Here is a 26,671-nt window from a genome sequence, read left to right on the forward strand (position 1 = left end):
GGCCACAGTTTCAAAAGGTCTTAAAAAACATAGCAACAATACATTCCAACACTTCCCTCTGATTATGGGAAAGCACCCTTCCCTCCAAGCCTAGGTAAGTGTTGACGTGCTCAGTACCTCCTTTTCCTCTATGAGCAGTTAGAGGAATGGGTCACATGTGTGTGTGATAGGGGTCAGGTCTTTATTTCAGCTTTTGGGCCTGGCCCAGCAAGCATTTAAAATCAGGCTTGGGGTTTGTTATCTGAAGAAGTTTCATGGGTTTTCACTGAAATGTTGTGTGGTTCTTAGCACTGCTACCAATAAGGTTTCGGGGAATTGATCTCCCTCTGCAAACTTGGATATTAGTCTGCATATGCAAGAGAGTGCATTTCCTTTTAGAGTAAAAGGCATCCCCCCAAGTTGGTCTTTTAAATGACCTGAGAGGCCCTCATCCTGCGATAACGCCACCCTGCCTTCCCCAGGCAGATTCCTCTATCTACACAGCAGCCTCGGACTCTTTCTAGCGTTATGCACGACCTCAGGGATCTATCAGTGTGGAGCTTGCTGGAAGATGGATGGCTCATAGAAAAGTGAGGGAAGAGTCAGACTTGGTTGGCAATGTTTAGCAACCTCTCTTGGGAAAGCTAGAAAAAGCCTGGATAACTGACAGGAATGGGAGCAGGCATGGACAGACCCCTAATGCAAACTCTGACTAAATTCGAAGAGTCCTGTGGACCTCAGTAAACCACAAAGAAAACACTGTCTTTTAGTAATGATCATGAGCGTCTCTACTTGTGCTAAAAATTTCATTCAAGATTCTTGGGTAAATTTATAGCTATTTACTTTGTTCCGTGAGTGAGTAAACTGAGGCATTAGGAAGCATTTGGCAGCTAATTTTGTGCAGAGAACAGCTGCAGATCTGCATCCATAATCTATCGATCCTGATCACTAGATAACCACTTCACAAAGCATCGAGAGTAAAAAAAAAAAAAAAAGAAATCATCTTTCTTTAAGCAATATAAACTGAACCATGGTTGTTGTTTTGCTGTTTGGCTTTATTTGAAAATATTTGGATCTGTTTTTCTCTTGTCTTTGATACTTGTAGGGCAAAATGAACTGTACTCCAGTGCTACTGTATTCTAAGTAGCTTCTGGAAACTAATTTAATTGGATCCATTCCTTGATTTTAAAATAAGGGGATGCAAAATTGTTTTGAACCGTTGCTTCATCAACTAATTTTGGTTCAGGTAAACCCTCTGAGGGATTTGGCTGTGTTTATGATTTTGTAATAAATATTCAAAATACTACTATCAAAACAACCTCTCCTCAGCTAGGACAAAGCCACACCACCACCACAACATTTTGGTGACTTCAGCAGCACATGTTATGACAGAAATGCTTCAGTCTTGAGAGTGGCTACTTCCCTATTTTTTTAATTGTCTCTTTGTGCCAAGAATATTTGCCTTTCTTCTTCTTCTTCTTTTATACACATGAAACAGAGTTCTCCATTACATTGTGCTTCAAATCTGCATTTTCCAATGCCTGGAAAAGACTTGTTCTCAGCCCACGCTCTCTGGAGTAAAGCTTTTTGTGTGCAGTGAGGAGTGCATCATGCTTCAGCCGTAACTGGAATGTGCACAGCTTTGTGAAGTTTCTCAGAATGACTCAAAGAGTGGAAGCAAATAAAAAACCACAGAGATATTTGTATCTTAAATGTGCTTCAAGTAACTGCATTATTACCACAGCACCTCCTAGGCTTCCCGTTTTTGCAGATTGCACATTGTCACCACTTCCTAAATAGCTGTATTTATTTATTGGAACTCAAGGGTTTTATTTAACACCTCATGTAAAAAACACTTCTCCTTATCCAAGTCATTTAGGCCAACATCTCCAAATTTGGGTGCCTATAGCAACCCACCTTAATCCTTATTTAGACATGCATGCAAGTAGCGTAGTTTTCAAGGGAGCCAGCAGAAGCATTTGTGAAAACCGTATTTCTAATTTCTTTGCTTGCCTGGCTTTGAAATTAGGACCCGTCTCACCAGTGCATTTAAAATGCCAGTTGATATGAGTGTCCTGAGTTATGGCAGGGGCTGCAATCGGAACACTCATATAATTATAAGTTAAGCATAAGCTTGAGTGAAATGCTGGATTTGAGGTTTTGTTGTCTATGACTGACACACATGGAATTGAGGTGAGATTGTTGTAGGAATGAAAGTTACGTGGTTATGTCTCACTGGAGTAGGGGTTCGGGGCATAATTCCCATTAACCTCTTCCAGGATCCCAGCACTGGCACTTAGATTTGGTAATGTCAATGTGAACATCGTCGTGTGCTCAGTCATTAAACCCCAGAGCCAGCGAAGGAAAATGTTTTGGGAGAAGCTAGGAGCTAGTTGGAAACTTTCTGTGAGAAATACCAGAGATCTCTTCCCTTACAAAAGGAGAATTTGTCTGTGACAGACCACACACTTGCTCCCACCATTTGAATGCAATGTAACTGGGGTTGGAGGCTGTAAGGCAGACACACAGCGGGCTGGGTCCAGTGGAGCCGTGGCAGCAGCTGAAAATCTGCCTCGGGTGGCTGACGGCTGCCGTGTCAGAGAACCACAGCACTCCTGGTATGAGCAATGAACAGCAGTGAGTTGGGGAAGTGGCAAATTTTAGATTTTAATCTGGCAGGTTTAAGCCCCTGCCAAGTCTATAGTGTCAGCCAAAACCACAGAATTTCAAAATGTGCCTTAACAGCAAACCGAAAAATCAATATGCCTTCCTCATTTTCCTGCAGCATGACAGAAAGACCATTTAGTCAATAGCTGTCTTTCTGTCAGTCTCAGTGGGCATTGTATAAAATCCTGATGGACAAAAATAAACAGAGGGAAAATGAGGAATCTACTTGCACCCAGAAGGCTCCTTTCTGATAGGAGCTTCTCAGTGAGGGAAGCAAATGGATTTCATGCCAAGTAAATAGATAAAACACAGCAATCTTGCATGTAAGACATCAATAGCAATGTAAGTTAAGGTCTTACCTAGTTAAGTCCATTTCTGCGTAGTAGGTCATGTAAAGAAATGCTGAACTGTAAACCTTTATTTTACAAGTGGTCTCAACGGTAGGTAAAAGAATAGTAAGTTAGGAGAGACTGGATTGACAGCACTGTAGAAATCTGGGTTGGTAACTGTACTTAGATTGCCAAGATCCGAAGAGCACTTACATAACAAAACTGCGTTCAAGGAAACATTTGCAGATTGAAGGGAAATGATAAGAAAGTAAATTATTTACACAATTTTTTTTCAGCTATCTATAATTGTGGTTTATAATGAAAATAGGAGGCCAGATTTGATCTCTAAGTGAGAGCAGCTCCATGGATCTGGCTTGTAATTTACAAATAATTTATCTGAAGATAAATTAGAATATATAAAATTATTCATTGTTTGCATGGATTAATGGTAATTCATATATATATGCTTTCCTGCTCTTTTCACACATACAATGACGGAAGTTATGCAGACAAAACTAAAAATACAGTCTCTCGGGTCAGACTGTTTCTACCACTGTGTTACTGAAATTTCTAATCATCATCTCATGACAATAGTTTCAAGGGATTTATGAAAAAGTAGCAAAGAATACACTTTTCTGTAATTTACTATTTCCTGTAATTCATCATACCATTTTTTGCCCAAATCGCTTTGACTTTTTTTGGGAGTATCATATATCACAATCCTACTGCGAGTGACCCTTTTTCGACTGATACTCTCCTGCCTTTGTGCGTTGTTTATTAATGCTGTTTCATTGCAAAGATAACTATAAAACTAAAAGGCAAAGCAAGAGACAACTTGATAGGGTAGGGTAGTTGACTAGAAGGCTACCTCTGCGGGGCTTTGTTTGGTTTACAAAAAAAAAAATATATATATATATATATATATTTAGTTAATTTGAAAACTTTAGGGATTGCTGACCTAGTTGGTGAAATTGTATGGTCTGGGCTGCACAGAAAGTCAGGCTGGATGGTCTACTGACCCATTCTGGTTTTATGGTACTTGAATCTACTTCAAATCTATTGAAACCACTGACAAATGTTAAACATAGCCACGCCAAGTACATTTGGAGTGGATTCATCTTTGAGAACCATAACTAATGATGTTAAAGCAAAGCAAAAATAATGGTGGCAACACTGAAAAGGAAATGCAAAGTAACATATAACATAAAGGCTGGCTAAGGTAGGAGTCTGCGTTATCTGCTTCACCTACAAAGCTCATGAGAAGTGCCTCAATCTCTCATTTTATGAGTGGTTTGTTTACTAAATTAGAAGATGAGAAATAACATATGTCTTGGGTTTTTTGCTAAGCATAAATAAAAACCAAACCACATTTTTTTGACGACAGGAATTATTGTCTACAGAGGACAATCCAAACATATTAAAGGCGGTGTTCCAGGGTGTTTGGGAGCCCACCCATGGGTTTTGATGTGCAGTTTCAATACCTTTACAAAATTAGGTCACTTGAACACAATGAGGAAGAAATACAGATTAGGAGGCAATGCTTATGACATCTTTTAAAAATTGACACTTTCATAATGTATTTATGAGTACATGGAAAAATCTTTCAAAATTCCCAGCAATTATTTGAGGAATGGCTGCACTCTCAGTAATCTTCCTATTGTGGCAGAAGATGATCAAATAATTAAGGAGCTAGCTGGGAGCTGGAAATTTTGCAGTTTCCAGCACTGACACAGTCTTCCTGTATGACCTTGGCTAAGTCACGCAATCTTTTTGTCACTCAGTTCCTCATCTGTGCTTTAAATATGTGAAAAAATGAAGTATTTTTATTTGTTTATCTCTCTGGAAAGCTTCTCTAATGTCACACCTGCTGAGTGCATCCTGATCCACAGCACACTCATTGATATGTCTTTGTGAATCGCACAGTAAAAGTCAGTCTGAGTAACCAGACCTCACCCACAAAGATTTTTAGCAACTTGCATGCACCAACAAGGAACTGATGTAGTCCTGAGCTCCCATTTAATGAGGTCCTGTTCGCCTGGTAGGTGGTAGCAACCTGATGAAAGTTTTACAAGTTATATTCCTTATTTTATAAAAAGGAAATTACTCATAATTGGAGCAGTTCTAGGAAATGGGAAGTGTTGTCAGTCATGTAGTAATTACGCAGCTAGTCAGAAATAAGTGTAGGGGACCAACAGTGCAGCACGTGGTATTCTGCTGGGTGAGAAAGCACCATTGCAGAAATTACAGCAGAAGCCCTCATCCAACTTTACAGCTCCAGACAAGTGTATTTACAAAGCATATTGGAGCTATGCCACACAAAGTCTTCTCTTTGCCCATGTTAAAATATAAAGAATAAAACCAAAAGCTAGAGGAGTACAAATCTTCCTTGGAGTCACACCTTTCCACCAATCCTTTTGAGGAACAGATGGAATAGAAACAAAACTAGATAAGGCCTCAACTGAAGATGCAGCACAGTTTCTGAGGAAGGGAGACTTTCCTCCTTTATTGTCACACTTTCCTTTCACATGTTGTCTTAGCACCTCAGAGACAGTAGACACATTGGCCATCACTTCAGATTTGATGAGAACCATGAAATTGGCATCAAAAGCAAACCACTGCATTTCAAGTGCTGCTCAAGCCCCTTTTCTGTATTTTAAAAGGCAGGAACTGATTTTTCTCTATTTTTATGTCTTCACAGGTATCCAGGTTTCTCTTGTTTGAAATTGACTCTTCTCCGGGATTATGTGACCATTTTACAGTGAGCAGTTTTTCTTTTCTTGTTTGTTCAATTTGTGGAATTGCCTGAAGGGAGATCACAGTTTCCTCACAATTACTTTGTGTGTTGTTTGTTCTCTGAACTGACTGGGAATGTCCAAAATTTGTCCTGCGGTGCTGAGCTGTGACCAATCATGGAAGTCACATGGAAGAAGTGACGGGTTGATCCTGGAAGGCAAAATGACTGGGAGTTGAAGGTATGTTAGATATTTTTTTTCCTTCATGACATGACTTCCCACAGTTATACGGTGACTGGTTAGGTGGCATTAATCTGGTTGCTTAGTCTTTATCTTCACCCCATGACCTAAGCTTGCTGATGTACACAGCCTCCCACCCATCTCAGAAGACAAGTGATATCTACCTTAAATGCTTAAAAGAGTTTAACATCTGAGTCTATATTTATTTTCAACATGTTAAAAAACAATTTTAAAAAATTAACCTATGATTATATAATTGTCCTTATCTCCTTGTTAACATTAATTATCAATAACTTCTGTCATATAAGTGACTGAATTTCCAAAGGATTCATTTCACATGTACCCTGGAACCCCTCTATTAGGATTGTCCTTCCTGTGCACAGAGGTGCCCACACCACTTCTGCCCTCCTCTTGCTTTTAAGTTTTTCTATCCAGCAAGGAGATCTATCCACCTCTTGGTGCAATGGACTATGTTCGCACCACATCTTTGAATCCAAGTGTCTCAATTCTATGGCTGCCCGATACCCTATGAGAGTCTCTAGTGCAGATGAGCTCCTGGGAATAATATTTTGCTATCAGAAGGGCATAGTGTACCTAGGGAGACAGATTTGACTCATTGCACTGGAAGACAGACAATTGCACCCCTAAATGGATTGTGAAGGCCTTGAAGAGGCATCTTGCTAAGTTGTAAAGGGCTATTGATATTCTGTCAGCTTCAAAATAAAAATACCAGACTTGTATGCTTTTTCCATGTCCTTGGAACTTCAAGGAGTAAACGCATTCATTTCCTTTCATTTTGCATCCATCTGATTGCTTTTAAACGTAGTTCAGATCAAATCTTTCCAACACTGATACCTGTGGCAAAACTCCCTTCTGACTTTCATAAGACAGGGATTTGGCCCATAAGAATTAGTGTCTAGGGAGGATGCATTGAAATAAATGGTGATTGTCAAAGCACATTGGAATTTAGAGCACATTTGTTGCAAAGATAGAAGCTCACTGGGGTATCTGATTGTCAGAGTCAATTTTATTTTCCTTACTGCACATATGCACATATTTGAACCTTGTCATGCTGCAAAGGGAAATACCTCATTAGATTTCACTAGGGTTTCTTCAGAATTGTTTATACACTACAGTCAATAAAGATTTTTTTTGTTTAATAAATGAAATACTGGAGTCGCCTGTTCTATCAGGAAATCGAAGGAAGTGCATTTATCCCTGGTAAAGACAAAGCTCTACTTTATAGGGTGCAGAAAGCCTGCAATGTGTATTATTTTTCAAATAGTTGAAAGATTTATAGTGGTAAATAGATTCTTTTTCAGTCTCTTGGTCGTGTTGTCTGCAACAAAGCAAATGTTACAAATAAAAATAAGAGTAAACCCAGAGCATTTCTACGTTCTGTATTTTCAATTATGATTTTAACAGAAATGAATCACTTGTCCTTTTTTCTTTGGAAACAGTTTTACTTCCCTTTTCCCCACTGGACATATAATTTTGATTTATAAACACAGCAATCTGGAGCAAAGGGAAGTTTTAAGCACAGTACCTGCTGCTGCTGAGGCCTAGTTTTATTTTGCTTACAATTTTTATTTTTATTTTCTTTACATTTTCATATCAATTATAACTTTCTACTTTAGAGATTAAAAACATGGTTGCAGATGACATATTTTGCCCATTCCGAATTCACACAGGCCGAAGGTTTCATCTTGCACCCAAGGCCTCATTTTATAAACACGGTGAAGAGTTCTTCCAGTTAAAATGTGCTTTTAACTGGGATAAACCTGTCTCCCGATGTTAAGACTTATAAATCTTCTCCACGGTGCTATTTACAATCCAGCTACTGCATGCTTACTTTATTGACTATGAATGAATAAATCAGTTTTCCACATCACCCCATTCTCTTTGCTGATGTTTTGATTTGGTGTCTATCCAAAAGTCTCTGATCATAGACACATGATTATAAAACCATCTCTCGCACTGAAAACTATTTAAGAAACAAGCAATGGAATTAACTTCTTTTAGATATTGTTTTACGCTGCACATTTGAACTTGGGGATATACATTTTTCACAGGGCTCAGTTCTGCTGGGCAGAACACTCTGATAAGACTGCAGAAGCCAAGAAATTAAATGAGGGTTTTTTTCATCATTCACTACTTGGCTTGAGTTTCCACAACACAAAATCTATGTCTTTACCTCAACTGGAGCTCTTTGAGTGGATGCAGGCATCTCTATCCTCTAAAGACTTTTAAATCCTTTAGAAGAGTTTCACAGGGTTGTTTTGATAAAATCAGGATTTTTTTGTTTTGCACCACTCAGGTGGAATTTTGCAAAACTATAAGAGGGAAAAGAACTGGCCATCAAAGCTTTACATTATTTTTTTCCCCCGTTTCCTGAGTATCTAGGAAATCCAGAAAAGGATTTTCATTCACAATTTATGCTTGAATTTTGAAAACACTCTTTAAAAGTCTGTGGGAGATCCCTAGAACTACTGGGAAACATTTTATATACTAGGATCAGAGACTGCCTTGGGTGTCAGCAGTAGCATCTGTCATTCTTTTCTCCCCATTACTTTAGGGAGAAGAGGCTGACATGGGCATTTCTAGATCAGGATCTACTCCTTTCCTTTGAATCCAGGGTGGAATGCAAAGCTAGAGGGAGCCTGCAGAGTGCAGGCAGCATCTAGTGATGGAAATAACACAAGAACCAGCCCTGCAAGGCATTTGATCTCACAGGAAAAGAGCCCCTGAGAGCTGAGCATGATGGAATTCAAACCCCATGTGAAACCTTTGCTCAGTTTCAAAGCCAAAATCCAAATCTTATCCTACAGCTCATCCAGAGGTGAAAGGCCGCTGCAGTGTGACACTTGGCAATTCCCCCTGTAGGACAGGTATAACACAGTTTGTAAATTGAGCCTTATATAAGCACATTGTAATCAGAAGAGGACAAGCGTCCTTTTTAATTTTAGAGAAGAGTAGATAGTTCAAGGGAATGTGGGATATGCAGAGACCAGTGGATGAGCTGTCTTGGAAGATCTTGTTTTCATTACTCTTGATCTTGGAAAGATTTATGATATCAGTATTGCCTATTCCAAACAACATGTCTTTTTGTTTATACTCAGCTAAGGCCTGTGCACCTAAAAAGGTTGCATTACATTTCCTGAAACCAAATTCCTATATTTTATTATCTGGGATAGAGAAGTACCGTGCTTGCTCACATTATTCTTCAGATTATCCTCAATCTTATTCCAAGGGAATCAGACTTTGTTGTGCACTGACAGATGTGCCTGGCAATTCTATCTTAATTATATTAAGTCCTTCATAACATACTTGGAAAAGAAATCAGTTTCTCTATCAGTCACTGAAAGTCCAGGTAATATTTCAGTGCGCATGGCTTGTTCAGGTCTCAGTGGTAGCAGTTAAGGTGTCAAGGAATTGGATTGAATTCACTGTTTCATTTCAAAGAAAGAGCCATTTAAAGGTAACACAGGATTGACTCAAGCTGCTGTCACTGATGATTTTATGCTCTCTGACATTTCCCTTCTTTTCCTTTAGGGAATAAAACATGGAAGAGGTATTCTGTTGGGATATTGTGCTGATCAGGCCCTCAGTAGCACTCTTGTTACGGGTTATATCTTCCTTCTGTGGTTTGACTGCTACCCATCTAACTGTAACCCTTTTCCTGAATTGCCTCAGTTAGGAGCACAGTTGTGCTACAGTGTCACTATGTAATTTGGTGACGGTTTAGTCAAAAGAGCAGTGAGGACAATTTCACTCACTTAATATCTCAGTTGTCTTCATTGTCTCTCCACTGGCTTTATAGGAGATTTACAAAGCACTTAGAGAAGCAGCATAAATCAGATGAATCTGGGCCTGAAAGATGAATATTTCCCTACAACAGCCGTCAACAAATGGCATCAAGGCACTAATAATACAGCTAAAAAAAAAACCTAAAAACCAAGCCGGAGAAAGTCCAGCAATTGTCCATTGTAGAGAAAAATGAGAAGATTCAAATTTTGAGGCAGATTATCTCCCTGTGACTATTTCAGATGGGAAAAATTACTCTAGAAAAAGAGAATAGAACATTAAAAGTCCCAAGAGCAGTAACAGACAAGACATTAGCTTAAACACCTCCTAAAAATTAAGAATGAGAGTTTGTCCTGGAAAACGCTGACATCAGCAAGTGACCTGTCACAGGGACGGGGAGATACAGTGTAGAAAGATAGTGAGGGTACAAAAAGAATCATGATATCACAAGTAAAACAACAGTCACAAGAAAAGCTGAAGACAAATGGTAAGGGAGCAACAGCAACAGATGTTTTCCCTTAAGATCATAAATGAAAACAGAAATCCTGATGCACAGGAGCTTTTCTGGAGAAATACATCTATATCAGAGCACAAAACACAAAGAATAAAAGCAAAACAGTCTCCTTTTTGCAAAGAGAATTAAGGCAAATACCCAGGTACCTGGTGATGGGTTATTGTTTCAGGGGCAACACCCGCATCTCTTCCCACCAAGACATGCTGGGTTCTGGTGATGTCTTCGTCACTCACTGCCCAAGGGCAAGGCAACTGGCACAAGGTTTGGCCTGAGGCGGTGGTTGTGCCATGCTATGCTCAGCAGTGGGAAGCAGAAAGAGGGGAAGGACAGCAGCGCTGGCTGCATGGGCTGGGGCAGAGAACAGGGGTAGTGCAAGGGGCGAACAGCTGGGTCGCCTCACCCCTATGCTGCCAGAGCTCCTGAAGCTAGAAGTATCCTGGCTGAGCTCAACCAGCGTTGCACCACACCTTACTAGTGAGTGACTAAGGCTAGAGGGAGCCCAGCCAGCCCAGGGCTCTGGCTCACAGGAGGATAACGTAGCAGGCTCAGGGAGGGCCTGATCTGGGATCACTGGTGGTGGGAAGAAGCCCCACAGGAGACACAGTGTTACGTGTGCTGGTGCTCTCCCTTAGACATCTGTATCTGGCCATTACGAAGGAGCTGAAGGCACCTTGGTTCTCACCCACGGTGTCTGTTTCTGCATCCCCGTGACGCAATTTTCTTGAGCCTGTCATGATGCTCGCAATACATTGTGTCATGGTTTATGTGCAGACAGGTTAACACACCCACACACCAGATATGACTCAAATTTGAGATCCCTGCAATTTTCATTTTCATTGTAGAGTTTCTTGTCAAGTGCAAGACAATTCCCTCTTAATGAGGCAACGCTCTTCAGACAAGGAGGGCCGAATAGCATCGTCTCCAAAACCAGCCACCTTTAGTCCTCTAATCAATTAAAGAAAAGCTAAAGCATTCTCATTCTCCAACTCTCCTACCATTGCTAGAGCAGGCTGACTCTTCCCTTCCCAGTCTCCCCATGCCCACAACCACTGCCAGCCCATCCTCTCCAAGGAGCGTGGTCTGCTGGAGTATTGCTGGACCCCTGTGTGCTGCATCTTGGGCCGTGAGGTGCCCCTTGGAAGTCATAAAAAGTTGTATATGAAGTGCCAGAGCAAAGACCGCACTCAAGTGAATGCTGACATGTTACCCTATCCTAGCAGGTGAGCACACCGCTGGCAGCTGTGGGGGAGAGTGCATCCACAACCACAACCCTGACTTTCCACATGGTTCTCTGCTCTTTATTTTTCCCCTAGAACATCCACATTTGATCTCTGCTCAGGAAAAATGCAGTGAAAAGTGCTTTCTCAGACCAACTCCCTTTCAAGACTGACATTATCAGTTTGGAATATTCACAGGGCTATTGGGTGTCCGGAAGAAGGAATGGCTGGGATCTGAGTGTACCATTCAAACCTAATCCAAACATCTCCCCAGATTTAACTCAGCCTATCAGGAAAGGTAATTTAGCACCTGGGGAAGATAGGGTTTGGAGCCTGCATTTGGCACGCTAGCCAGCCACCTCTGAATGGACCTTCCAGATGAGATATTCTGTCACAAAAAAAGTTCATGGAGGTGTTAAGTGCAAAAGCATTCCTGAACCAATAGCAAATAAAAAAAGAAAGTCCCACTGTTGCCAGGAAAGAATAGTTTTCTGTGTGTTTTTCAAAATGTTGTTTGCATAAATAGCTGGAAAAGAAGGAAAACGGAAAAGAAAAAAAAAAGGTACCACTGTGATTTTCACAGTTCTGATAAACATGGTGCATATGCAGAAGAGCTCTGGAAACCATCTGGTTGTGCAGTCAGTGTAGTGCACGCTTTGCTGGGCTATAGACATACCTGTTGTGTACAGAAGGCTAACAGAGCTTTATGCTATACAGAGTGACTGATTGGCAATGGAAACAAGAATATATACGTGTGTGTGCATGTGCTCGTGTGTGTGTGTTTGGATCATTGAAAGAGACAGTGGGAACACTTTTAATGAACCTAAGGGACTTAGGAGCCTGTGCCTCATTTTTAGAAGTGACTCCTTGTTGGAGATTCAACACAATGTCAAGGCAACACCATAAGAAGTTGGCACTCCACAGCCAAAGGACCGTAACTACCTTTGAATGCTTGAGCTGAGAGCTCATCCTACTCGTGTGGTGTAAATTGAACCTCAGGATAGCCCCATCATGGCCGCAATGCACAGACACCCAGCACAGATAGCTTGTCAAGGGTTGGGTGGTAAATTGTCACGCTACCATAACTCAGCTGTCAATGCCTTTGGTTCTACATGCATTGTTTAACAGGACTCTTAAATTACTTGGGTGACTTAAATGTTTTCTGCCTATTTGGGGGGAAGTGGGGTAAGGAAAAGAAAAGAAAAAAGGAAGATAGAAAAGCTCACAGTTTGAATCAACAGGAGAGCTGACCATGAGCAGATTTGTGAAACATTATAGCACTGTTATTGTGGGTTTCCAATTGCAGAACCAGGAATAAAACTGACACAAGATATAATCAAAGAAGAAGTAAAGGACTGGAAAAGAAATAATGCTAGTCAACATTGTTTTATGAACAATCAGTCTCCTTGGACAGATCTGATTTCATCCTCTGGTGAGATTATAAACTTGCTTGATAAAGGTGACTGCATATATGTAACAGACAATTTTTAAGGTTTTTGACTACTACTACATGACATTCAGACTTTCAAAAATTACACACTATAATGCAGCATGTAAGGTACTGAATGGTGTAAAGAGCCAACTAAGCATCAGGGCCCAAAAATAGCAGTCATCATCAAATGGGCAGGGACAGAGAGGCTAGGTGCTCTAAACTCCTCTTTGGATTGGTCAGGAGACATGACTGGCTGCAGAAATCTTTGTTTTTCAGGAAAAAGAACTATCCAGATGTGTATATAGTTTAAGTATCTGCAAACAATGTCACTCACACAGCCTCAAATTCATTAGCCTGCAATGGCAATTAAACTCTCCTTTGGATGTGTCCAAATGAAATATTCTGGGGAGATATTCCCTGCTTACTGCAGGGGGGTTGGACTAGATGACCTTTAGAGGTTCCTTCCAACCCAACACATTCTATGATTCTATGATTCTATGATATTGAAGAAACACTGGGATTCAGTTTCTCAAAGAAAAAAAAAAAAAGGGAAAACCTGCTAGTTTGTGGAATAAACATTAAAGAACACAAATTGGTTTGGGTTTGACTCTTAGAGCTATTCTTCCTTAAAACTGAACTTCCTAAATTCAGACGCCAATGGCATTTGAAAATCATTCTGCAAAAATATGTCTCCTTTGCCACTACAATACCATTGTACTGATACTTCCTAGTTTTTATCCAGTGTTTCACAATAAGCAGACTTCTTTCATGAAAGAATATACGTCTTTCATGAAACACCTTGAAGTAGATCTCTGTTTAACAGTTCTGTGTAACCTGTGAATTATGAGCTTCTTTCATTATTTTTATTGTTAATTACAGTGCAAACAAAATGAAAAATTATTGGGGGGAGGAGAGAAAGAGGGATCTTGTGTTTTTACTTTAAGATTGTAAAAGGTCCCTCCCATAGGAGAAGGTAAACCACATCAGCATTGTGAAAATTGGTGAGAACAATGTGAGTATAAACTAAAGTGAAAGAGAGCTGAGTATTTCCACCAGACCTAGAGTAGCAAATGAAAGACAGCAATTTCAAAAGTAAAACCAATTTTTTCCCAAGAAAATTATTTCTTTCTCTGAAACTATTTTTATTCATCACTTCTGTAGCAGAAATGCTGGCTTTGTAATCTATTGTGTTGGTGTGATATAGATGAAATTTAATTCATTAGTTAATGTAGCTCCTTGAAGTTATGCATTTCAGTGCATTTTTAACCAGATTTTGTTATTCTAAGCTAAAACCAGGAAATCTGTGGAAAGAAGGTGAAAACAATTACAGGTAACTGAAAAAGTAGCTGCATAATAATCTTGCTTTGTAGCTTAAATTTTAGACAGCGTGTACATTGTAGATAAAGGTTTAAGGGGAGGACAAGGGAAGTTCTGATTGTTACGTAGTACAGCACAGAGTTTGTTCAGATCCGGTGACCAGGGGGATTTTACTTGGTCACTGGGAGCACACAAGGTCAGTGACTGGCTAGTTGGCCGAGTGTTGAGCATCATTCCGAGGTGCTAATGGGGTGATTCTCCACTTAACTGATACAAGAGCCTGGGGGTATCATAACAGGGTAATTTTTAAATTCAGGCTTGCATTCCTGAGGAGAAAGAGGGGCACTGAAATGAATATTGCCATCGGTTTCCCTTGCAGTCTCTTCCACTGAGCATTAAACCGATTAAGACCCTTTCTTTCAAAAAACCTCCTCTCCTTCTCTGTCCTACTTTACAATATGGACAGTCCCAAGTGCTGTGCTGAGCCCTATCAGACAGTACCTCAAAGAAGAATTGAGTAAACCCGCTTGGTTTGGCAGTGTAACCTCACATCCCCTCACCGATGCCCGTGGAACGGCACAGCACCCTCGCATTTGCTAGCATTCAATATTAGAGCCAGATCTTCCTCTGTGTAGCTACTGCCGGAGATTTAGAGCGTTTCTGCTTTTCCTCTCACATCCCTATGAGCTAACCACATACTCTTGCTACTGCTGTTCTGTAACTGTCTTGAAAAGAAAACAAAATAGAAAAAAAATAGGATCAGAAATCCCCTAACTAATTTTATCAGCTAGAGAGCTGGCAAGCAGAAGTTTATGTGTTGTAGAACCGAAACAGGTGTGGCTTGAGCATTTTCCACATTTGGTCTTGGCAAAAATATGAACAGAGGGTATTAATTCCTCCACACTGATAATGGGAGCTTGGAATCTGTTATCTGAAATAAAAATTCTTGGCAGAATTCCTCACATACTCAAATGGGCAAGAAAAACTGATAATGATGCTTTTCCTTTTCTTTTTCTTTTTTTTTTCTTTTGTTTTTTTTGTTAGGAACCTTTTCTAAATGCACCGAGTTATGTGTGAATTTTATTGAAGCATTTTTTTGTTTAGTGTGCTTTACGTGTGAAAACATCCCTGCCCCTCTCTTAAACAGTGAGCTGGATCCCACGGGTCTATCTCCAACACACCCCACTGATAACGCACCCCATCTGTGCGTATGCGTGTGCCTCTGTGCTTGCGTACCTGCCCCTAACACGTATGCTACCAGGTTTGGTGCTCTTGCACTGTAAGAATAACCTGTTGTCACCAGCACCTCTCCGCAAACGTAAGAAACCGTATATAAACCACTCCTTCCACCCTGTGCAAGCCTCCTGTAAACATCCTAACCCTGGGGCGACACAAAATCCTTGTCAAGAAAATTAAAGCTATTCTGTGTCGGCATTATCTATGCTATTTGTGGATGGTATAGATGATATGCTATATAATGTGAAGACTATATCCCACATGTTTCTGCTCAGCAGAGAACATGACTTACTCCTTTTCTCAAATTCCTCCCAAAGAACCTCTCAAGACTCATTGCTTCCACAATGCAGAGAGTAATTTGGCCAACTAATAAAGGACTGATAATGCTCACAAGCATACCTGTAGTAGTTCAGCGTAGGTGAAACAGTCACTCGAAAACATGTAGTCAGCTCTCGGAGCAGGGCTTAGGCTTTCCCCTTAGACACCCTCACTCTTTGGCCCCTAGATCAGCCCGGATCTTGAACTCCCAACCCTCTCACTGTTACCACAAATCTCAGCATCTTTGTTGAGGTTGCTCTCGGGGGCTATAGGAGGCACAGTGTTTTATCCAGGGGAGGAAAGCACGCCATTGGAGGTCCCCTAATCTGTTTGGGTTCTCTACACACCAGCCCATTGGCTATAGAAACAGGACACTTGTTCTGACCATGTTCTAGAAGAAGATGATCCATTTGTCTTATGAAAGACAAGGTTTGCTGCTGGATTTCAGACGCCGACTCCCAAATGGACAGACGGCCTCTGTGCCATGCCAAATGAGAGATCAGGGTTCCTCCTGTATGGGCTGTGATCTGTGTGTGGCCTTTCACCAAAGCTGGGGCTTTAGGGCTCACAGAAACCCGTCAAAGCAGCAGGATGTTCATAGATTTACAGATACTCAAGAAACACGGTTCTTCAGACCTAAACTATGTTTCAGTGGTTTCTTCCTGTTACATTTTTCTGTAAGGAGAAATAGTACAACGGTAGTAAATTATCTTTGGGGTTTGGGTTTTAGGGATTTTTTTTTCCTGTTTCTCCAGTTATTCTTTGGTAAAGAGGACCTTATAGTTTAAATAGTCAAATTGAAGTTCATACTCGATATGATGTTTATCCCAACCTGAAGTCTGAATATGTGAAACACAGATTTTGTACCCCAATACATGTCATGGCTCTAAGTGCTCTATAAACACTACATTTCCATCCTGTTTGAGATCAAACTGCTCAGCTCATTTCTGGAGTTCCTGAAATCCTCACATTACAGCTCTCATTTTCAGCACTATCATTTGTTGTTACCTAAGTTTGAGGGCTGGACTCAGTTCCTTTTAGGTCTTCAACATCTTAACATCTTCTGCATAGTTTCGTTAATTTAATGCTCTTTAGTTTTGCCTTCGGATTTGCTTTGATTTCGCTTTGCTTGCTTTGGTTACATTTTCCGGTGGCATTCTTCTCGCTGGCTGAATTAACCTCTCTCAACACAACAATGCCTTATACCCAAACTCAGCTTCTTGGTAGCAAGTCCCATAGGAAAAGCCAATGGTAAACGAGGGGAATTCTCAATGAAAAGCTTGAGCCACGTTTATTTCTGCACGTACAGGCTTCAGTAACCTTTTTCATTCACTGGCCAAACAGAATACAGTGGAAAGCCCGTAATCCATAGATGGCCAAAGGATACGGGCTTATTCAAAGGCAGCGCTCAGGAAGGGTGGGGTAATGCCAAAGGCCTAACGTAGTGCTTTACAGCTATGAAATCCCAGCAGTTTTTGCCAGCTGTAGCAGGACTCCACTGTGTGGGCGCCAAGCCGCGGGGCCACACACAGGCTCCGTGGCTCAGCACCCACACAGCCAACGATTTTTTTTTTTTAAAAAGCAAAGAAAAAAAAAAATATGCTGAATCAGACTCTCGGAGTCTAACCAAAAAACATGCACATAAACTATAATTTTTATTATAAAAACTCTGGTCGAGAACAGAGATATTGTAGAAAAGCTGGAGAGGAGGGGAAATATTCCTAGTGTTAAAAGCAACCTAGAGTTCATGGCGTTTGACCACAATAGTTTTCTTGGCTGCTATGGTTCTATGACTGATTTAAGAGGGTTTAAGGTTAATAAACCATAGTTGCATGTTATTATCTGTGCAGTTCTTGCACTCTCGCTAGCAATGCCATTTATTCATAGATTTATGATGATCACCATAGTAGTATAGAGGTTACGAGTTTTTTAGGAACATTTGCTGGTGGAAGGAAAAAATGAGAGAGGAGAGGAGAGAGAGAGAGAGAGAGACTTGATCTTCTAACCTGTAGTGCTGCTACATCGAGGCCATAAAAGGCATTGGTCCATAACCTGGCCCTAAACCTAGAATGCACACCAAAAAAACCCCAAACTTCTCCTCAGCTAACCAGCACGACCATAAATTCAAATGTATCAAAAAACATTGCTGGTCTCAACCTGATTGACTGATGGGTGGGTCACAAAAAGTGCGGGTAAATAGAAGAAGAAATAGCAAAATTCAGATGTTGTCCCTTGACAAAAGAGGTAGCCTTTGCCTTTAATAGCTTCCACAATAATTGATTTTTTTTTTAAGATAGAAAAATGCAGGGGTGGTTTTTTTCTTTTTCTTTTAGTCTTTCATTGCTTCAAGACTTTAAAATCATACTATAAAAGCTGAAGGATATTAATCTGTCATAAAAAGCTTAACACACGATGATATAAATGACAGTAAAATGATCTACAACAGCGCTAAACCACAGAATAATTATTAATTATTAAAGCCTCAGCTCCAAAATATTCTAAAGGAGTTTTCCTGCTTTCTGTTAGGTCAGGAAGAGAAAAAAGTAAGAAAGAAAGAAAAGCCTATAGTCCGTTTCCAGTCTCTCATGCTTTCTGAGCTGAACTCTGCATACAAATCTATATTTGTAAGACACCCTCATCTACCAGTTAATCAAAGCCCTGGAAATTCAAGGAAACCTGTGTTTATGTAAATCTGGCATTTCTGTAAAGTTTTGAATGAGAGCTAAATAGAGCAGTTCATCTCATTGAAACTAATGGCTTCTGCCAAGTGGTTTTGCAGTGCTGGGTCTTCTGGCACAGTCAGCATTTAGGAATTCATTTATGAGCTGGGTTAGCTGGAGACTCTGGAATTCAAATTTATGTCTAAGACTTAGTGGTTTATTCCTGATAGGTCTCTGTAAAGAAATTGTAATCAATTTACCAAACTCGAACTTTGTAATATGCAGAATAGAAAGCTAGCCTTTTTTTCATGATTTAGGGCTTGGGATTATTTTTTTTTCCTTTCCCCAGTGGACAATTGCAAACTGTACACATGTACATTGTGTAGCTGAAGGGGCTTTTTAATCACCCATTCATACTTGCTTTTGAAAAAGCTTTGTCCTTGTGCTCTTGACTTGACTTCCTACGGGCCTGATCCTGCTGCCGCTGAAAGTGCTCACATTTTCTTTCGGGGGAACAGAATCTCACTTCAGACGGAGTCACAGTCGCACATAAAAAGCAGAGAAAAGTGTGTCTTGTCACACAAGTTGATTTTATTTCAATCAGTATTTGCACGAACACGCAGTCAGGCTCTATTAAGTACTTGGTTGATTTGCTTAAAAAATATATGTCTCCAGGAGCTGGCCAGCATATTTGAATATTGGCTTTTTTTCTGAGTCATAAAAACCTAGACATTTTTAGCAAGCAATGAACAGGAATTACTCTACCCTTTCAATGCAACTATAAATTTGCTCCTTTTTTCCCCTTTTAGAAATCCTTTGAAGAACTCATTGAATAAATTAACAACTTGGAAAGCTGCCTGCTGTTTTTGTTGGCTTTGGGTTTCAGGGAGTTGCTTGGTAAACAAAAGTCAATGGATTCAAACAGTAACAAAGTAATTTAAATGATTAATCAAGTGTTAAAACTAGCTTAACCTCTCCTGTTTTACAAACTCTATATCACCCTCACTAAACTAATAGAGGAATAAGACACCCGTCTGGAAATCTCATCTGAAATATTAGATTGAGAATCAAAAATTCAGCCAAGCAATGTGGTTTGTAGGGATATCCTGGCGGATAATAAATTGCATTAATCTTACTTAAATTTTCCATCTAAATCATGTCTTGAGACCATATTGCACTGAGGGGAATGTGCCTCGCTTTGAATGCATTGTGCTACTGAAAAGGTTATTAAAAGGGGAAAAAAAACAGATAATGACTTTTCTTGTTTTTCTTCTGACTACTTTTTCCAATATTGAGGAACCTATGTTAAATATTCTGGCACCTAATGAAGAAAGTCTGCTTTCTCCTGCCAGTCCTTATGTTTTCTAATAGAAGATAAGAAACTCACATACTCAGAACACTTGAGGCAATTTATTTTTTTTCTTCTGGACAGAAATTATATGTGTGGACAAAAATAACCCCAGAGTTTTCCCAGCATCGTCAGAGCTAAGTATTTTCCTCATCTTGCTCATTCAGAAGAATTTCACTTTTCCAGCTACACGGAGTATGAAAACAATATCAGAAAAGCTCCCCTGGGTTTTTCATCAGCTTGCAAATCTGAAAGAAGTCCAAAGGTTATGAAGTCCTGCCCATCTTTTCTGCCTCTGCTCACCACCTACCACACCAGTGTCATTTCCTAAGTCTTAAATGAAATAGAAGATATTACAATGAAAGGTAGAGTTGCTTAAAAGCACAACCCCTTGGAAATTGGGAGTGGTGCTGTCAGCCATTCCAGCAGATGGGAAGCGGAGCTCCGCAGGCAAGACCATCACTCCACTTGGTGAGTTTGTCATCGAAGCTGATGGAGGGGACCACGCTGATCTCCTGAGTCTGCATGGGCACATGCCTGGATTGGGGCTGCAATGGCGGGAGCAACCCTGGGGCTCCCGTTCAATTCAAAACAAGTGGCGAGGGGTCATGCCAGCGTGGTGGCAAGGAGAACAAGCCGGCTGGTGTCCAAGGAAGCTGCTTCCGTCGGGCTTTGGTGTTTTGCCTGAGGTCCTTAGTCAGCTAAAGGATGAGCAATTACAAAATGAGGAGGAAACTGCTGCCAGTTGGCACCAGAAAAGCCATAGATGTCTTGTTGGTGCGGGACACGGTTATGGCCATGGTTCTATTTGGGGAGACAGGAGGGGAAAGAGAGATGACAGAAGAAGTAATACCCCAGAAATCAGCAGGATGGCCTGATGTGCTGGTTAGAAGAGGTGGCAGTGTGGCTGTTGCCAGAGCTGTCCACAGAAAGATGCGATTATCACCAAACACATCAGCAACCACATCATTCAGGGCCGAGAGGAGGATTATTTCCAAAGACCGTTACACAATATTATGCAATGTCATGCTGACGAATTATTTTGTCCTCTTCCTACGAAAATTTGGCCTTGGAAGCCCTGAAAAGTTTTCAGCAGCTCCTGTCAGTATTTCATCCCCAATCCCAAGTCTCAGAGCTCTGTGAGAAGAGGAGTGCACTGGGCTGGTCTGACGTGAGAGAGGGAATTGATCCTTCCGATGGCTCAGGAACCACCTGGCTGCACGACTGACACGTTTGGGCAAACAGGGGCTGGGGTGGTCCACAGCCAGCTCCTCCCAGCCACAGTCCTGCAGCCCTGGGCTAACCAGCTGTGCGACAGCAGGGCAGGCTTAGTTCTTCCTGCAAACCTGACTCTCCTGTATGTCCCATTATGGGTATCTGAGGAGTTTGCTTGCTTTCACAAATGCTGTCAACTCTACAACCGCTGCGGTCATCACAGCAAAGGACCGCGGACTTTTCGAAGCCCCACAAGAAGGGCTGTCCCAAAATATGTTTTTCGCTCTTTCTGCAGCATCAAAAGCCCAAGTATGTCAGATCTATTTTCCACGCAAATTGTTTTTGCACAACTAGGAAAATACTGAACCAGCAAATTCTTCTTGGGAAACAAATTCCCATTAAAATCAATGAGGCAAGCTTCCCACTTGTTTCTATGAAGTTTTGTTATATTAAACAGCCTTATTTCACTTGTATTTAGAACTAACAACACTTTAATATGCTGCTGCTAAGTCACAAATCAAGCATAAAAATGAGTCATCTGAGCTCAAAGTTTGTACATTTCTTTACACAATTGTTGTCATCATCTCCAAACTGACTTTTTAAACTCTGGTAAATCAAAATTAAAGTTATGCTTCAGACACAGTAAATACTTTCAAGGCACCTGAAGAGTCTTAATTCTTCCCTGAAGTCCAGACACACAGAAGTGGAAAAAGGGGGGGCAACTTAAAAAGCAATGAGGCTTTTAAAAATCAATTTATTCTCATTTAAGGTCATAATCTCTGAAATAGCAATCTGACTTGATTTCAGGAGAGGATTAATGTTGCCTGGGTGGTTTTTCCCTTCCTGTTTTCCCTTAACACATTTGGATTTGCTGCGAGTGCAGCCTTCACTGGGGTTTACAGTGCCTGAGTTAAGGTAAGTATATTACCATGTTGGGCTTCTTATCCTTTGAATATGGATACGTGTTCTCAGTCTTGGCTTCATTTTGATGTAAGGTTTTGTTCTTTTTCCTGTGTGGGAAGGTATCATAGATATATATGCTCAAAAGGTTAGGCCAATTCTGAACTTTTCCAAAAATTCAGCAAATTCCAATTCAGAATTAGAATTTATCCCCTTATGAGTAATACCATGGGTCGGACCCCATAGCCAAGCCACCTCCAAGCTTGCATCCTGTGTTTGGGATTACCTTTTCTTTGAGGGGGCCTGGAAGAGCAGCAGGAATGCTTTCCACCCCTGAATCTCCTGTGCATTGACTTTGGGAGTGTGGTACCGACGTGCTGGCAAAACCATTACCCAGCGCTGGGGAGTTCCTTCTCCTTTCCAGACAGCAATTTGTGAACCAGTGCTCCCAGCCCCATCCCCTGGGAGTGATGGGTAGATCAGGATGAGTACTGGGAGCTCAGCTCCCGCATCTCCTACAGCACAGGACTGCTCTCGCATCTAGTGGTGCGGGTAACAAAGCTCCCATTGATCTCCAGGCCACAGGATCAGCTTCGTGCAGGCCTAAATTGCTCATCTGTTTTTAATGCGAAGAGCGATTTGTTTTCTTTATGGACAGTGTGGTTGCAAAACCATGTTGTTTAAGATTAAACTTCTTTCATCTGGACAATGGCAGCAACAACAACAACAACAAAGAAAAAAATGCTTTTGAAAATAACGAAAAAAATCAAGTAACTTTTTTTTTTTTTTTGTATAAAAGAAAGTAATTACATCCAGGCATCCAGGCTGACCACAAATGCCAAGTTTGTGCTTGATGCAGTTTTAACTGGCTGAAATATTATTTCTAAATAAACAGAGTTTAAAATGGAAATTCTGACGAACCTTTGACTATATTGCTATTACTATCATGTTAAATCATTGTTATTGTCCTAGTGGTGTCAGTGCATAGCTACAATTGCTTGTGGAATGATGAAAGCTCAAACCCAAAAAACTCAGCTTCGTATATAAACTTCAGAGTATTCAGCTAGAGGAGAATTACACCCACCCAACTTTTTAGCATGAAGTCATACTGGATTTGTTATAATAAACAAGTTATTAAATGTAGCTTCTCTCCTAAATCATTTACATGCTGTACAGCTATTCAAGGAACTCTGGTTTATTTTCTACCTTATCTAGGGTGTTCATCGCAACAGTAATAGTTGGTGCAGTGATGTAAAAGAGTGTTGTCCACACTGACCTTTATTTCTTGTTTTGCTGGAATTTTTTACTGGAACCTTTCAACAGGGATCTTTTTTTGGGTGTCAGCTATTGCAAAAAGGCTTCAAAAAGGTAAAAATGGTTAGATTTGGTTTAGATCATTTATTTGTGTATTGGCACATTTGGAAACCATGGAATTAACTTGATGAAAGTGTGACTATGGTAATAAAACTGGACCATGCAGCGTTGGACTCTCCTAACTGAAAAGACTTTTTTCTTTCTCACACAGACTCACAGATTCTGATTAACAAAATTAAATTCACGCTCTTCTCATGCACTGTCACTGTGCAGTGTCTATCGCAAATATTTATAATGGTCTCCTCCAGCTCCTGCATATAGTAGTCATGCAAGCAATAAGTAGGAATGCCCTCTGGTTTCTGCTGAGAGCCCATTTAACTGGGCCTAGTCATTGAGAAGCGCCACACACAAAGGGGAAAAAAAGCAAGATTTCTGCCCCAAAGGGCTCCCAGTGATGCCTGCTGGCAGCTCAGAGCCCCACCGCCCCAGGTGAGGGAGCTGGGATCCACATCGGGCGCACAAGCCCACTGCTCCTACAGAGACAGTGATGCTGCACCACCTTCAGCATCATCTGCTGGCACCTTTACTGTGAAATAAACATTATCTTTTTTGCACATACATGCAAGAAAATTCTCTGTTATGTGCACAAGGATCTGCACAGGCTACAGATTTTAAAACTATCCATAGGTTTAGGCAGTCCTTTACCAGTAACAGCCAAATCACACTGTCTACCCAGCTCCTTACTGGCACCTTTTAAAATACACCAGGGCTGGCTGGTGCCTGCTGGCATGGTGGTTCGGTGAAAACCCAAAAGAGAAGAAAGAAACCAGCCTCAGAGTACACACAGAGTAATCCATCTTGCTGTGAGTGCCTATCTGCAGCAAGCGTGTGTGAGCTAGCCATCCTGCTCTGCACCGTTGTGAGCTAAGGTGCTGCTCGTGCAAATTCATCATTTTAAGTGGAACGCTGACAGGGAGTTATTTATGGAAACCTGTGTCTGAGGAATATGTGTATATACATAGTGCAGCACACAGGAGGACACATACACCACTGTCAGAGTGCAAAACCATTCAGTGGGCTTTGTGCAACGCCAGTCTTTTTGTCTTGGAGGAACTGCGGTTTGAAAGATACTTGGCAGTAGCTTGAAAGCTCGCTTTCTCATCTAATCGCTGGCGAAAACGACTGCGGTGTCCAGGTGTTACAGCTGGACAGTTTGTCTTGCTCTGTGCGTTGCTGCTTCCTTCCTGAGATAATAACGAAACCATATCAACCTACTGTGATGACCACTAGGAGGAATTTTTCTTCCCCCTCTCTGTCAGCCAGTTCTTATTTCTTGCCAGTTCTGTCTCCCCGTATTTACCATGTTACATCCCTCCTTTCCTCTAAAATAAATGGTCTGCGGGAGGGTGACAGAAGGGGCCCGATGCCTGCTTGCCCCTGCTGCGTATGAATTACAAGCCAAGACAGAGCATGGATGGGCAATCCTCCTTGACTGTCCTCATCTCTGGAGACAGACGGACAGACAGGTGCGGAAAAGAGAAGGAGGAAAGGCTGGAGAAACTGGAACTCTCACCAGCCCTTCATAATCCATTACTTCTAGTAGCCCTTGTCTCCTAGAGCCCTCGTACATCGTAAGCTAGTTTCAGCAAGCTGCCTGTCAGTCTGTGGATGGCTTGTCTAAAGTCTCTGAACTTTCTGGCTTGCTGACCTGGACACCTTAAAAAAGGGCTTCCTTCCAAAGGTGCTGGCACCTGCAGTTTTCTCAGAAGTTATTTCTTCGTAGTTTTTTCCCCTAACTGAACGTTTTCTTCCTTCATCTGTTCAGTTTTTCATCATTCATTCTTCTAATTTTACTAGAGAAAAGGTGGTGCTCTGAACAAGACGGAGATAGAAAGCAAAACGCAAAAAAAAAAGAAGGAAAAAAAACCCCTGAATTTCCAATAGCTCAATTTCAGTTTATTTTAGTGAAATAATCCAAGTTTGGTTTCCCTTTATGTCTGAAAAAAAAAAAAAAAGGGCCTGAGTTCTCATTAACATGGTGCTATTCCTGAGATCTCTGGTTCTTACTGCATTTGCTGGAGCCTAAATACGAAGTGTGGAGAGGTGCCAAACTGAGTGAAAACATGCTTTTCTGAGCAACAAGGCAGTTAGGGCTGGGCTTGGTATAGACCTAACTTTGGCTGGATGGCTGCTATGTTGCAAAGCAGCTGTGCCTTGTCCCACAGCAATGATATCCTGCATCGAATTCTTCTTCTCCAACTTCACATTTTTTGGGCAACCCAGACTCAGTTTTAATCCTGGCTGCGACATTACTGGGCTGAAGTAAAACCTAGAGGTGTAACACTTCAGAAGTCAGACGCAGTCTAAATACAAATCTAGATGCAACTTTACAGTTAGGACATGTCTGCGGCCCCCGTTATCTGAACACACTGTAATTAATAATAGCTAGGGGAGGGGGTTTCACCCTTAGGTCCAACAGCACCTGGTAAGAATGGATGTACTCTTTCTCCCATTCAGCAGATGAGGAAACTGAGGCTCAAGGTGACTTGTTTCAAGCCACTTGGCTTATAGTCTGTAGCCCAACAGTCATTTTGGTGGGTCATACTCAACCCACGAAGGAGTCCTACGCAGGCAATAAAGCTGCAGATCTTTATTTGAACTCGTACTGCAATGGCATCCTGATTTACAGACTCTTCTGCTGCTGGGGTCAAAAATTAAGTCACTTTTCAGCCATGGGGGCAGACCTGCCAACTGTAATTAAAAGCTTTCCTTTGAAATATGTGTCAGACTTTACACATGGTGAAAAGTGCTTCTCACAATATGAGCTTTCAGGCCGCTGCGCTGAACAACATACATGCGGCTAACCACTTCTCTGTTGGGTCCCAACAGCATCTGTTCCTTTGCCAACATTTTACTGGCATTCCACCGAAATCAGTATAGCGTGCAGTTCTGCCAGGTAGGGCCAGAAGCAGTTAAGAGGTTAATAGTCTCAACCCGACTTCAAACAGCGACACAAACCTCAGAGGTGAACCGAACAGACTGCTATCAAATGAGGAAAACAGATAGACTTTGTGATGATTTGACTGATTGCAGGAGAGGTTGTCTCGTGCAGATGATACTCTTCCCACCCCTTCTCCAAGACGTATGCTGGCTGGCTGGGAGTCATCGATCACAGCTTGCACAAGAGTCTTAAAACCGCTAATTCAGAGAAGCAATCAAAGGTAACTGTGTCCATAAGTTATCTAGGCTCTTTTGAATACCCTAGTGTCATCTCCAGGTTTTGGGAAGCGCTACCTCCAAAATTTCAGCTCCTGCTGGGCAAGTATAATACCATCCTGGCTGCCCCTCAGCAGCACGCTCTGGCTTCAGCGGGGGCTTTTCCTGCAGCAGACGCCTCACCCCCCGCTTTTCAGGTGGATTAAGCTGTCTGTGGAGAGTCACACAGAAGG

The 26,671-nt window shown here is 41.3% G+C and overlaps 1 long non-coding RNA gene across 1 annotated transcript; it reads left to right on the forward strand.

The window, feature by feature from the left end:
- LOC141740411 (uncharacterized) lies at positions 1–25,506 on the forward strand. The gene is made up of 3 exons (XR_012586025.1): positions 1–94; positions 5,674–5,947; positions 19,878–25,506. It is a non-coding gene; the product is annotated as an uncharacterized LOC141740411 (long non-coding RNA).
- The last annotated feature ends 1,165 nt before the right edge of the window (positions 25,507–26,671 follow it).

The sequence above is a fragment of the Larus michahellis genome, chromosome 3, assembly GCF_964199755.1.
Source record: "Larus michahellis chromosome 3, bLarMic1.1, whole genome shotgun sequence".
Lineage (NCBI taxonomy): Eukaryota > Metazoa > Chordata > Aves > Charadriiformes > Laridae > Larus > Larus michahellis.